Here is a 12,569-nt window from a genome sequence, read left to right as displayed (position 1 = left end):
CATAGAACCACTTTAAGCTGTACCCTCCACAGAGCTGGGCTTTACAGAAGTAGCCAGAAAAAGCTAATTGCTTAAAGAAAAAAATTAGCAAACACATTTGTTGTTCGCCAAAAGGCATGTGGGAGACTCCCCAAACATATGGAAGAAGATACTCTGGTCAGTTGAGACAAATTGAGCATTTTGGCCATCAAGGAAAATGCTATGTCTGGCACAAACCCAACACCTCTCATCACCCCGAGAACACTATCCCCACGGTGAAGCATGGGGGTGGCAGCATCATGCTGTGGGGATGTTTTTCCATCAGCAGGGACTGGGAAACTGATCAGAATTGAAGGAATGATGGATGGCGCTAAATACAGGTGAATTCTTGAGGGAAACCTGTTTCAGTCTTCCAGAGATTTGAGACTGGGACAGATGTTCACCTTCCAGCAGGACAATGACCCTGTTAGGTGGAGCGGCACAGGAAACCCAAGAGCAGACTCAGACGAGGAAACTGGGATGAATTAACCAAGGTATTTATTGCAAAACAGGGAGAGATGGAGTGCAGGCCAGGGGAAGCTCGGGTGGGATGTAGGAATCCAGATGTGGAGGCTGAGGTTGGAGTGAACAGAATTGGGACAGGGTAAGCAGATTCGGAGTTAAATCCAAGGGAGTAGTAGTGTGCCGAATCCAGAACAGTGTAGCAGGGTGGTGAGACAGTGAGACAATGTGAAACAGGAGACAGGGACCAGATTCAGAGTGCCGAAACTGCAGTGGAGAGGATAAACAGCATCAGACAGGGAAAAAGGCACAGCAGGGTAACAGGATCTTGAATAAAAACAAGCATAAACTGACTGAGCAGAGATTACAATCTGGCAGAGTGGAAGTGGCAGGACTGAGTATTTGTAGAGGTCTTGATTTTGGAACGGGTTACAGCTGGTGGGGATCTGCTCTGACTCCAGCACACCTGTCTCCACCCACACAATCACACACACAGAGAGAGAGGGTGAGTGTACGGGGTGAGTGGTTGCAGGTCAAGGAGACACTGGATGAACACGAGAGGGCGTGGCAGGAGCAGATGTGACAGACCCTAAGCATACTGCTAAAGCAACACTCGAGTGGTTTAAGGGGAAATATTTAAATGTCTTGGAATGGCCTAGTCAAAGCCCAGACCTCAATCCAATTGAGAATCTGTGGTGTGACTTAAAGATTTCTGTACACCAGCAGGAACCCAGGAACCCAGCGTACCCTGCACTAACATAAATAACATGAGCATGTCTACTTCTGCTAAGCTTCCAAGTAAAGCAATGAAAATAATCAAGCATCCCAGAAAAGTGTCAAAGTCTAAGTTAACAGATGTATCTTAAGATGCAAGGTTCATGAAATCAATAATTTGCTAGTAACAGATGATATTCATATGACAATCTCTGAAACTCGTTTAGATAATACCTTTGATGAAAGCGTGGTAGCAATACATGATTAGAACATCTACAGAAAATACAGAAATGCCAAAGGAGGAGGTGTGGCTGTTTATATTCAGAACCACATTCCTGTTAAACTTAGAGATGATCTGTAATATGGCTACAGGTTCATCTGCCTCACCTAAAGCCCATTCTGGTCAGAATCTGCAAGTGCTAACAGTCAGTATCTGGGTAACATGTGTGAAATACTTGATCATGTATGTGATATCAACAGAGATATATATTTTCTGGGTGATTTAAATATTGACTGGCTTTCATTAGGCTGCCACTCAAGAGAAATCTTCAAACTGTAACTAGTGCCTGCAACCTGGTTCAGGTTATCAGTCAACCTGCCAGGGTAGTTACAAACAGCATGTATTGATCACATCTTTACTAATGCTGCAGAAATGTACTTTAAAGCAGTATCCAAATCCATCGGATGTAGTGATCACAATATAGTAGCCATATTCTAGGAAAACCAAAGTTCCAAAGGCTGGGCCTAATATAGTGTATAAGAGATCATACAATAAGTTTTGTAGCGATTCCTATGTCGTTGATGTAAATCATATTTGTTGGTCTGTGGTGTGTAATGAGGAGAAACCAAATGCTGCTCTTGACTCATTTATGAAATTGCTTATTCCAGTTACTAATTTGCATGCATCCATTAACAAAATGACTGTAAAAACTATCAAATCTCTGTGGATTGATGAGGAATTGAAAAATTGTTTAGTTGAAACGGATGAGGCAAAAGGAATGGCAAATAAGTCTGGCTGCTCAAACAATTTGCTAATGTACTGCAAATTGAGATATCATGTGACTAAACTGAATAAAAAGAAGAAACTACACTATGAAACAAAGATACATGACATAAAGATTGATAGTACAAAGCTTTGGAGCACCTTAAATTACATTTTGGGCAAAAAGGCAAACTCAGCTCCATCATTCATTGAATCAGATGGCTCACTCATCACAAAACCCACTAATATAACCAATTACTTCAATGATTTTTTCCTTGGCAAGATGAACTACATAGAGCCATGGCTACATGAAATTCTATTCCACATCAGGTAAGTGATGCAATCAGTAGAATAAAAAAAAAAAAGATAAAAAAATACACCTTATGGATCAGCAGGGACCGTGAAGAGACAGACACAGGCACTGACATACATACACATGATAAGACACACACTCTACACACGCGCACTCATGAATGTTGTGTTGTAAATATGATAGTGGAATTGTGGCCTGAGTGTTATGAAATGTAATATCATGTCATATTTTAAACTGTATATAACTGTCTTAATGTTGCTAGACCCCAGGAAGAGTAGCTGCTGCCATGGCAGCAACTAATGGGGATCCTTAATAAATACAAACACAATATGTGATCGTGTCTCAATGTAATCAAGGTATGAAATTATTGTTATACCGCTTATACAATCTATTTTTGTGTTTACTTGTGGTCAATTTGCAGTGTACAAATTGTTATAATTATGTTCTGGCCCCCCCGACAATCCCCTTGGACAAAAATCATCCCACGGCTGAATCTAGTTGCCTACCCCTGGTACGGTGTACAAAAGGTCTTTCTCTCTCCCAGCCAACACAGCATGGCACTGAATAAAAGTCAGACAACAGGCCAAAGAAATAGCTGCATCACTTAATCCCAGATTAAGTAAAAGTGATTTGTGGGATGTCCTCCCTGAAAGAGAGCGAGAGAGCAAGAGAGAGAGAGAGCGAGAGACGGGGATAGTCTGACACAATGGAATGAATTAGTTACATGGACACCCTACCTAGGAGTTAATCTCATTGAGAAAGCCATATGGTAATAGTCTCGCTGGCTGCAATGAGACAAATAAGCAAACATTCAATGTTATCACGCTGAGGAAGCTTTCTTCGTGTCCAACAAGCTCTCTCTGCCCTTCACCTTGTTCTGAACACCTCCAAAACAATGGTCATGTGGTTCGGTAAGAAGAATGCCCCTCTCTCCACCGGTGTGATTGAGGGTTTAGAGTTTGAGGTAGTCACCTCATACAAGTACTTGAGAGTATGGCTAGATGGTACACTGTCCTTATCTCTACCTTCTTGCCCTTTGTGCGGTTGTCTGTGCCCAATAATGTTTGTACTATGTTTTGTGCTGTTACCATGTCGTGCTGCTGCCATGTTGTGTTGATACGGTGTTGTTGTCATGTTGTGTTGCTACCATGCTGTGTTGTCATGTGTTGCCACAATGCTGCGTCTTAGGTTTCTCTTTATGTAGTGTTGTGGTGTCTCTCTTGTCGGTATGTTTTGTCCTACTTTCTTTTTTATTGCAACCCCGTCTCCGCAGGAGGCCTTTTGTCTTTTGGTAGGCCATCATTGTAAATAACAAATTGTTCTTAACTGACTTGCCTAGTTAAATATACATAAGAGGAAGAAAAAAAAGAGACACTGTCAAAGCGTTAGATAACATTAGACACTCATAAACTTGATAGCTAAAGTCTGCAATCGATTTGGATTGGATGCGTTCAAGAAACTCTCCCATTCCTTCAAAACCTCTCATTTCAGTAGTGTGTGAACCAGTTGCTGCTTATCAGTTATTTTATTGTCACCAGCCTCCACGTGGAAAACATGTGGCACTGTGTTCAGAAAGGCCACTCTGTATGCACTGTGCTGTCACACTGGGATGCTGATAATTTTCTTGCACAGCAGGAACTGCAAACTTGTAGTGCATTTGAGTTTTAGAAAGGCTTCTAAAGTTCGTTATTTCTATTTTGACATTTCAGACTTGATTTGCCCTCATGAAAAATGAACCCCTGCAAAAAAAGGCCATGAAATATAATCCAAGATGGCGTAGCAGTCAGGTGTCTTTGTCTTAGTCTTGTCGTGTACCGTAAGTCAGGTGTCACATATATTTTAAAAATATTTTTCTTAACCTCAACTTCAACATACTTTCCTGCAACCCGCCTCACCCAATGTGGTATGGATCTGCTATTTTCTTTACTTTAGAACTGGAACCCCCAACAGAAGCTAGCCAGCTAACTAGCTACTAGCTAGTAGTCAGCTAGCCACTGTTAGCTGTCATCAGCTAACCTTTAGCCAGAACAACTCCTCCCAGGCTGCACAGTGCGATTCAACCCATCAGACTTCTTCTTCTACATATCTCAGGATTCCTACCACAAGCTCTGAACCTTTTCACCTGAATCATCGCAGCCAGCTAGCTGCTATCCGAGTGGCTACTCCTGGCTAACGTCTCTGTCCCAAAGCAAGCACCAATTAGCCTGGAGATAGCCTATGCTAGGCCCATCTCTTGGCTAGCTGAAGAGGTCAGCCACTCCTTGGGCTACAATACCTATTTTGCCAATTGGCCTGGACCACTTTTACTGCCGTTACGGAGCCCTGCTAATTCATCACGACTGGACTACTGACGTAATTCGCCCGAGTTTTTTTTTTTTAACAGGCTCCTCCTTCGCGACTTACCCTGAATGCCCAGCTGCTAGCCTGTTAGCAGCAGCCCGCTAGCTGTCTAGAGCATATTGGACTGTTAGCTGAATAGGGCTATCAGCTATCATTTCTTTGGCAAAATTGGTATAGTAGCCCATTGGCCTGCACCCTTTTACTACACGGAGCCCTGCTGATCCATCACGACTGGTCTGCCAACGTAAACACACAGGGGGGCTACAACAGACATCTTCCGTCGCGACGTCCCTCTAATGCCCTTCTGCTAGCCTGCTAGCCCCAGCCGGCTATCTGTCTGAATCGCCGTGCCTCCAACTCGCCTAGCTACTCACTGGACCCCTATGATCACTCGGCTACCCATGCCTCTCCCTAATGTCAATATGCCTTGTCCATTGCTGATTTGGTTAGTGTTTATTGTCCTATTTCACTGCAGAGCCCTAATCAATATGCCTTAGCTAACCCTTTTGTTCCACCTCCCACACATGCGGTGACCTCACCTGGTTTAAATGGTGGCTCCAGAGACAATACCTCTCTCATCTTCACTCAATGCTTAGGTTTACCTCCACTGTATTCACATCCTACCATACCTTTGTCTGTACATAATGCTTTAATATATTCTACGGCGCCCAGAAACCTGCTCCTTTTACTCTCTGCTCCAAACGTACTAGACGACCAGTTCTTATAGCCTTTAGCCGTACCCTTATCCTACTCCTCTTCTGTTCTTCTGGTGATGGAGAGGTTAATCCAGGCCCTGCAGTGCCTAGCTCCACTCCCATTCCCCAGGCGCTCTCATTTGTTGACTTCTGTAACAGTAAAAGCCTTGGTTTCATGCATGTTAACATTTGAAGCCTCCTCCCTAAGTTTGTTTTATTCACTGCATTAGCACACTCTGTCAACCCGAATGTCCTAGCCGTGTCTGAATCGTGGCTTAGGAAGGCCACCAAAAACCTTGAAATTTCCATCCCTAACTATAACATTTTCCGACAAGATAGAATTGCCAAAGGGGGCGGAATTGCAATCAACTGCAGAGATAGCCTGCATAATTCTGTCTTACTATCCAGGTCTGTGCCCAAACAATTTGAGCTTCTACTTTTAAAAATCTACCTATCGCCTCCCGGGTGGTGTACTACAGCGCCAGCTGTGCCATCAGAGTCCCTGGGTTCGCGCCCAGGCTCTGTTGTAACCGGCTGCGACCGGGAGATCCGTGGGGCGACGCACAATTGGCCTAGCGTCGTCCGGGTTAGGGAGGGATTGTTCGGTAGGGATCGCCTTGTCTCATCGCGCACCAGCAACTCCTGTGGCGGGCCGGGCGCAGTGCGCGCTAGCCAAGGTTGCCAGGTGCACGGTGTAGCCTCCGACACATTGGTGCGGCTGGCTTGCGGGTTGGATGCGCGCTGTGTTAAGAAGCAGTACGGCTGGTTGGGTTGTGTATCGGAGGATGCATGACATTCAGCCTTCGTCTCTCCCGAGCCCGTACAAGATACAGTGCCTTGCGAAAGTATTCGGCCACCTTGAACTTTGCGACCTTTTGCCACATTTCAGGCTTCAAACATAAAGATATAAAACTGTATTTTTTTGTGAAGAATCAACAACAAGTGGGACACAGTCATGAAGTGGAACGACATTTATTGGATATTTCAAACTTTTTTAACAAATCAAAAACTGAAAAATTGGGCTGGCAAAATTATTCAGCCCCTTTACTTTCAGTGCAGCAAACTCTCTCCAGAAGTTCAGTGAGGATCTCTGAATGATCCAATGTTGACCTAAATGACTAATGATGATAAATACAATCCACCTGTGTGTAATCAAGTCTCCGTATAAATGCACCTGCACTGTGATAGTCTCAGAGGTCCGTTAAAAGCGCAGAGAGCATCATGAAGAACAAGGAACACACCAGGCAGGTCCGAGATACTGTTGTGAAGAAGTTTAAAGCCGGATTTGGATACGAAAAGATTTCCCAAGCTTTAAACATCCCAAGGAGCACTGTGCAAGCGATAATATTGAAATGGAAGGAGTATCAGACCACTGCAAATCTACCAAGACCTGGCCGTCCCTCTAAACTTTCCGCTCATACAAGGAGAAGACTGATCAGAGATGCAGCCAAGAGGCCCATGATCACTCTGGATGAACTGCAGAGATCTACAGCTGAGGTGGGAGACTCTGTCCATAGGACAACAATCAAATCAAATTTTATTTGTCACATACACATGGTTAGCAGATGTTAATGCGAGTGTAGCGAAATGCTTTTGCTTCTAGTTCCGACAATGCAGTAATAACAAGTAATCTAACTACCAATTCCAAAACTACTGTCTTGTACACAGTGTAAGGGGATAAAGAATATGTACATAAGGATATATGAATGAGTGATGGTACAGAGCAGCATAGGCAAGATACAGTAGATGGTATCGAGTACAGTATGTACAAATGAGATGAGTATGTAAACAAAGTGGCATAGTTTAAAGTGGCTAGTGATATATTTACATCATTTCCCATCAATTCCCATTATTAAAGTGGCTGGAGTTGAGTCAGTGTCAGTGTGTTGGCAGCAGCCACTCAGTGTTAGTGGTGGCTGTTTAACAGTCTGATGGCCTTGAGATAGAAGCTGTTTTTCAGTCTCTCTGTCCCAGCTTTGATGCACCTGTACTGACCTCGCCTTCTGGATGATAGCGGGGTGAACAGGCAGTGGCTCGGGTGGTTGATGTCCTTGATGATCTTTATGGCCTTCCTGTGACATCGGGTGGTGTAGGTGTCCTGGAGGGCAGGTAGTTTGCCCCCGGTGATGCGTTGTGCAGACCTCACTACCCTCTGGAGAGCCTTACGGTTGAGGGCGGTGCAGTTGCCATACCAGGCGGTGATACAGCCCGCCAGGATGCTCTCGATTGTGCATCTGTAGAAGTTTGTGAGTGCTTTTGGTGACAAGCCGAATTTCTTCAGCCTCCTGAGGTTGAAGAGGCGCTGCTGCGCCTTCTTCACGATGCTGTCTGTGTGAGTGGACCAATTCAGTTTGTCTGTGATGTGTATGCCGAGGAACTTAAAACTTGCTACCCTCTCCACTACTGTTCCATCAATGTGGATAGGGGGGTGTTCCCTCTGCTGTTTCCTGAAGTCCACAATCATCTCCTTAGTTTTGTTGACGTTGAGTGTGAGGTTATTTTCCTGACACCACACTCAGTCGTATATTGCACAAATCTGGCCTTTATGGAAGAGTGGCAAGAAGAAAGCCATTTCTTAAAGATATCCATAAAAAGTGTTGTTTAAAGTTTTTCATAAGCCACCTGGGAGACACACCAAACATGTGGAAGAAAGTGCTCTGGTCAGATGAAACCAAAATTGAACTTTTTGGCAACAATGCAAGACGTTATGTTTGGCGTAAAAGCAACACAGCTCATCACCCTGAACACACCATCTCCACTGTCAAACATGGTGGTGGCAGCATCATGGTTTGGGCCTGCTTTTCTTCAGCAGGGACAGGGAAGATGGTTAAAATTGATGGGAAGATGGATGGAGCCAAATACAGGACCATTCTGGAAGAAAACCTGATGGAGACCTGAGACTGGGACGGAGATTTGTCTTCCAACAAGACAATGATCCAAAACATAAAGCAAAATCTACAATGGAATGGTTCAAAAATAAACATATCCAGGTGTTAGAATGGCCAAGTCAAAGTCCAGACCTGAATCCAATCGAGAATCTGTGGAAAGAACTGAAAACTGCTGTTCACAAATGCTCTCCATCCAACCTCACTGAGCTTAGGCTGTTTTGCAAGGAGGAATGGGAAAAAATTTCAGTCTCTCGATGTGCAAAACTGATAGAGACATACCCCAAGCGACTTACAGCTGTAATCGCAGCAAAAGGTGGCGCTACAAAGTATTAACTTAAAGGGGCTGAATAATTTTGCACGCCCAATTTTTCAGTTTTTGATTTGTTAAAAAAAGTTTGAAATATCCAATAAATGTTGTTCCACTTCATGATTGTGTCCCACTTGTTGTTGATTCTTCACAAAAAAATACAGTTTTATATCTTTATGTTTGAAGCCTGAAATGTGGCAAAAGGTCGCAAAGTTCAAGGGAGCCGAATACTTTCGCAAGGCACTATAGTAGCTACTACAACAATTGGATACCACGAAATTGGGGAGAAAAAGGGGTAAAATTCAAAAACAAGTCAACTAGAAACAACTAGAAACAAGTCTCTCACTGTTGCCGCTTGCTATAGACCACCTTCTGCCCCCAGCTGTGCCCTGGACACCATATGTGAATTGATTGCCCCCCATCTATCTTCAGAGCTCGTGCTGTTAGGTGACCTAAACTGGGACATGCCTAACTCTCCGGCCATCCTACAATCTAAGCCCTCAATCTCACACAAATTATCAATGAACCACCAGGTACAACCCCAAATCCGTTAACACGGGCACCCTCATAGATATCATCCTAACCAACCTGCTTTCCAAAAACACCTCTGCGGTCTTCAACCAGGATCTCAGCGATCACTGCCTCATTGCCTGCATCCGTAATGGCTCTGCGGTCAAAAGACCACCTGTCACGGGATTCTTCCTGGGAAGGAGAGGATGACCAAAATGCGGCGTGGTTTGTGTTCATCTTGATATTTAATGACGAAAACACTGAAACTCACTATACAAAGCAATAAACAAATAACGACCGTGAAGCTAAATGAAAACTGTGATGACACAAGCAATCAACATAGACAATCACACACAAACAAACAGTGAAACCCAGGCTACCTAAGTATGATTCTCAATCAGAGACAACTAATGACACCTGCCTCTGATTGAGAACCATACTAGGCCGAAACATACAAATCCCCAAATCATAGAAAAACAAACATAGACTGCCCACCCCAACTCACGCCCTGACCATACTAAATAAATACAAAACAAAGGAAATAAAGGTCAGAACGTGACAGTACCCCCCCCCCCCCCAAAGGTGCGGACTCCGGCCGCAAAACCTTAACCTATAGGGGAGGGTCTGGGTGGGCGTCTGTCCGCGGTGGCGGCTCTGGCGCGGGACGTGGACCCCACTTCACCATAGTCTTGGTCCGCCTCCGTGGCTTCCTAACCACGGCGACCCTTCTAAATGACCCCACTGGACAGAGGGGCAGCTCGGGACAGAGGGGCAGCTCGGGACAGAGGGGCAGCTCGGGACAGAGGGGCGGAAGCTCTGGCGCCTCTGGATTGAGGGGCTCTGGCGCCTCTGGACTGAGGGGCTCTGGCGCCTCTGGACTGAGGGGCTCTGGCGCCTCTGGACTGAGGGGCTCTGGCGCCTCTGGACTGAGGGGCTCTGGCGCCTCTGGACTGAGGGGCTCTGGCGCCTCTGGACTGAGGGGCTCTGGCGCCTCTGGAGCGGGAGACTCCGGCAGCGCCGGACAGGCGGGAGAACCTGTAGGGAGGAGACAGAGAGACAGCCTGGTGCGTGGGGCTGCCACAGAACCCACCAGGCTGGGGAGACCTCCAGGAGGCTTGGTGTTAGGAGGAGGCACCTGAAGGACCGGGCTGTGGGGGAGCACTGGAGCTCTGGTGCGCAGCCTTGGCACCACTCCCCCAGGCTGGATCACTACTCTAGCCCGGACCCTCCAGAGTGCAGGCACAGGTTGAACCGGGCTGTGGGTAAGCACGGGAGATCTAGTGCCTACTATGCGCACCTCTCCCTTAGGCTCCATTCCCACATTTGCCCGGCACGAGCGGAGTGCAGGCATAGGACGCTGCAGTGCCCCGGAGACACAGTACGCAGAGCCGGCGTAGGATACCCTGGACCAAAACTGCGTACCGGCGACCAGACACGCTGAGCAGGCACCATACGCCCTGGCTCGATGCCCACATACGCATGACACTCTCGGGGGGCTGCCCTATAGCGCACCGGGCTATGGGCACGTAATAAGCACGAGGAGTGAGCTCAGGTCTGCTACCTGGCTTAGCCCCACACCTTGTGTGCCACCCCCGCAATTTTTTTGGGGGGGCTGCCTCTCGTACCTGTCGCGCTGCCATGCTGCCTCCTCATATCGCCGCCGCTCAGCTTTCGCTGCCTCCAGTTCTGCTTTGGGGCAGCGATATTCCCCAGCCTTTGCCCAGGGTCCTTTTCCGTCCAACTCCTCCTCCCATGTCCAGTCCTCCTTGCGCTGCTCCTGCTGCCGCTGCCTGTCACCACGCCGCTTGGTCCTGTTGTGGTGGGTGATTCTGTCACGGGATTCTTCCTGGGAAGGAGAGGAGGACCAAAATGCGGCGTGGTTTGTGTTCATCTTGATATTTAATGACGAAAACACTGAAACACACTATACAAAACAATAAACAAATAATGACCGTGAAGCTAAATGAGAACTGTGATGACACAAGCAATCAACATAGACAATCACCCACAAACAAAAGTGAAACCCAGGCTACCTAAGTATGATTCTCAATCAGAGACAACTAATGACACCTGCCTCTGATTGAGAACCATACTAGGCCGAAACATACAAATCCCCAAATCTTAGAAAAACAAACATAGACTGCCCACCCCAACTCACGCCCTGACCATACTAAATAAATACAAAACAAAGGAAATAAAGGTCAGAACGTGACACCACCCCTCATCACTGTCAAACACTCCCTAAAACAATTCAGCGAGCAGGCCTTTCTAATCGACCTGGTCCAGGTTTCCTGGAAGGAAATTGACCTCATTCCGTCAGTAGAGGATGCCTGGTTATTCATTAAAAAGTGCCTTCCTCACCATCTTAAATAAGCATGCCCCATTCAAATTTTTTTTAACCAGGAACAGATATAGCCCTTGGTTCACTCCAGACCTGACTGCCCTTGACCAGCACAAAAATATCCTGTGGTGTACTGCATTAGCATCGAATAGTCCCCGCGATATGCAACTTTTCAGGGTTAGGAAACCAATATACACAGTTCGGAACCAATATACACAGGCAATTAGGAAAGCAAAGGCTAGCTTTTTCAAACAGAAATTTGCATCCTGTAGCACAAACTCAAAAAAGTTCTGGGACACTGTATAGTCCATGGAGAATAAGAGCACTTCCTCCCAGATGCCCACTGCACTGAGGCTAAGAAACACTGTCACCACCGAAAAATCCACGATAATTGAGAATTTCAATAAGCATTTTTCCACGGCTGGCCATGCTTTCCACCTGGCTACCTATACCCCGATCAACAGCCCTGCACCCCCCACAGCAACTTGCCCAAGCCTCCTCCATTTCTCCTTCACCCAAATCCAGATAGCTGATGTTCTGAAAGAGCTGCAAAATCTGGACCCCTACAAATCAGCCGGGCTAGACAATCTGGACCCTCTCTAAAATGATCTGCCGAAACTGTTGCAACCCCTATTACTAGCCTGTTCAACCTCTTTCGTATCGTCTGAGATCCCCCAAAGATTGGAAAGCTGCCGCGGTCATCCCCCTCTACAAAGGGGGAGACACTCTAGACCCAAACTGCTACAGACCTATATCTATCCTACCCTGCCTTTCTAAGGTCTTCGAAAGCCAAGTTAACAAACAGATCACCGACCATTTCGAATCCCACCGTACCTTTTCCACTATGCAATCTGGTTTCGGAGCTGGTCATGGGTGCACCTCAGCCACGCTCAAGGTCCTAAATTATATCATAACTGCCATCGATAAGAGACAATACTGTGCAGCTGTATTCATTGACCTGGCCAAGGCTTGACTCTTTCAATCATCACATTCTTATCG

Source organism: Oncorhynchus clarkii, chromosome 20 (genome assembly GCF_045791955.1).
Source record: "Oncorhynchus clarkii lewisi isolate Uvic-CL-2024 chromosome 20, UVic_Ocla_1.0, whole genome shotgun sequence".
NCBI classification, from domain to species: domain Eukaryota; kingdom Metazoa; phylum Chordata; class Actinopteri; order Salmoniformes; family Salmonidae; genus Oncorhynchus; species Oncorhynchus clarkii.
Note: the sequence above shows the minus strand (reverse complement) of the source record.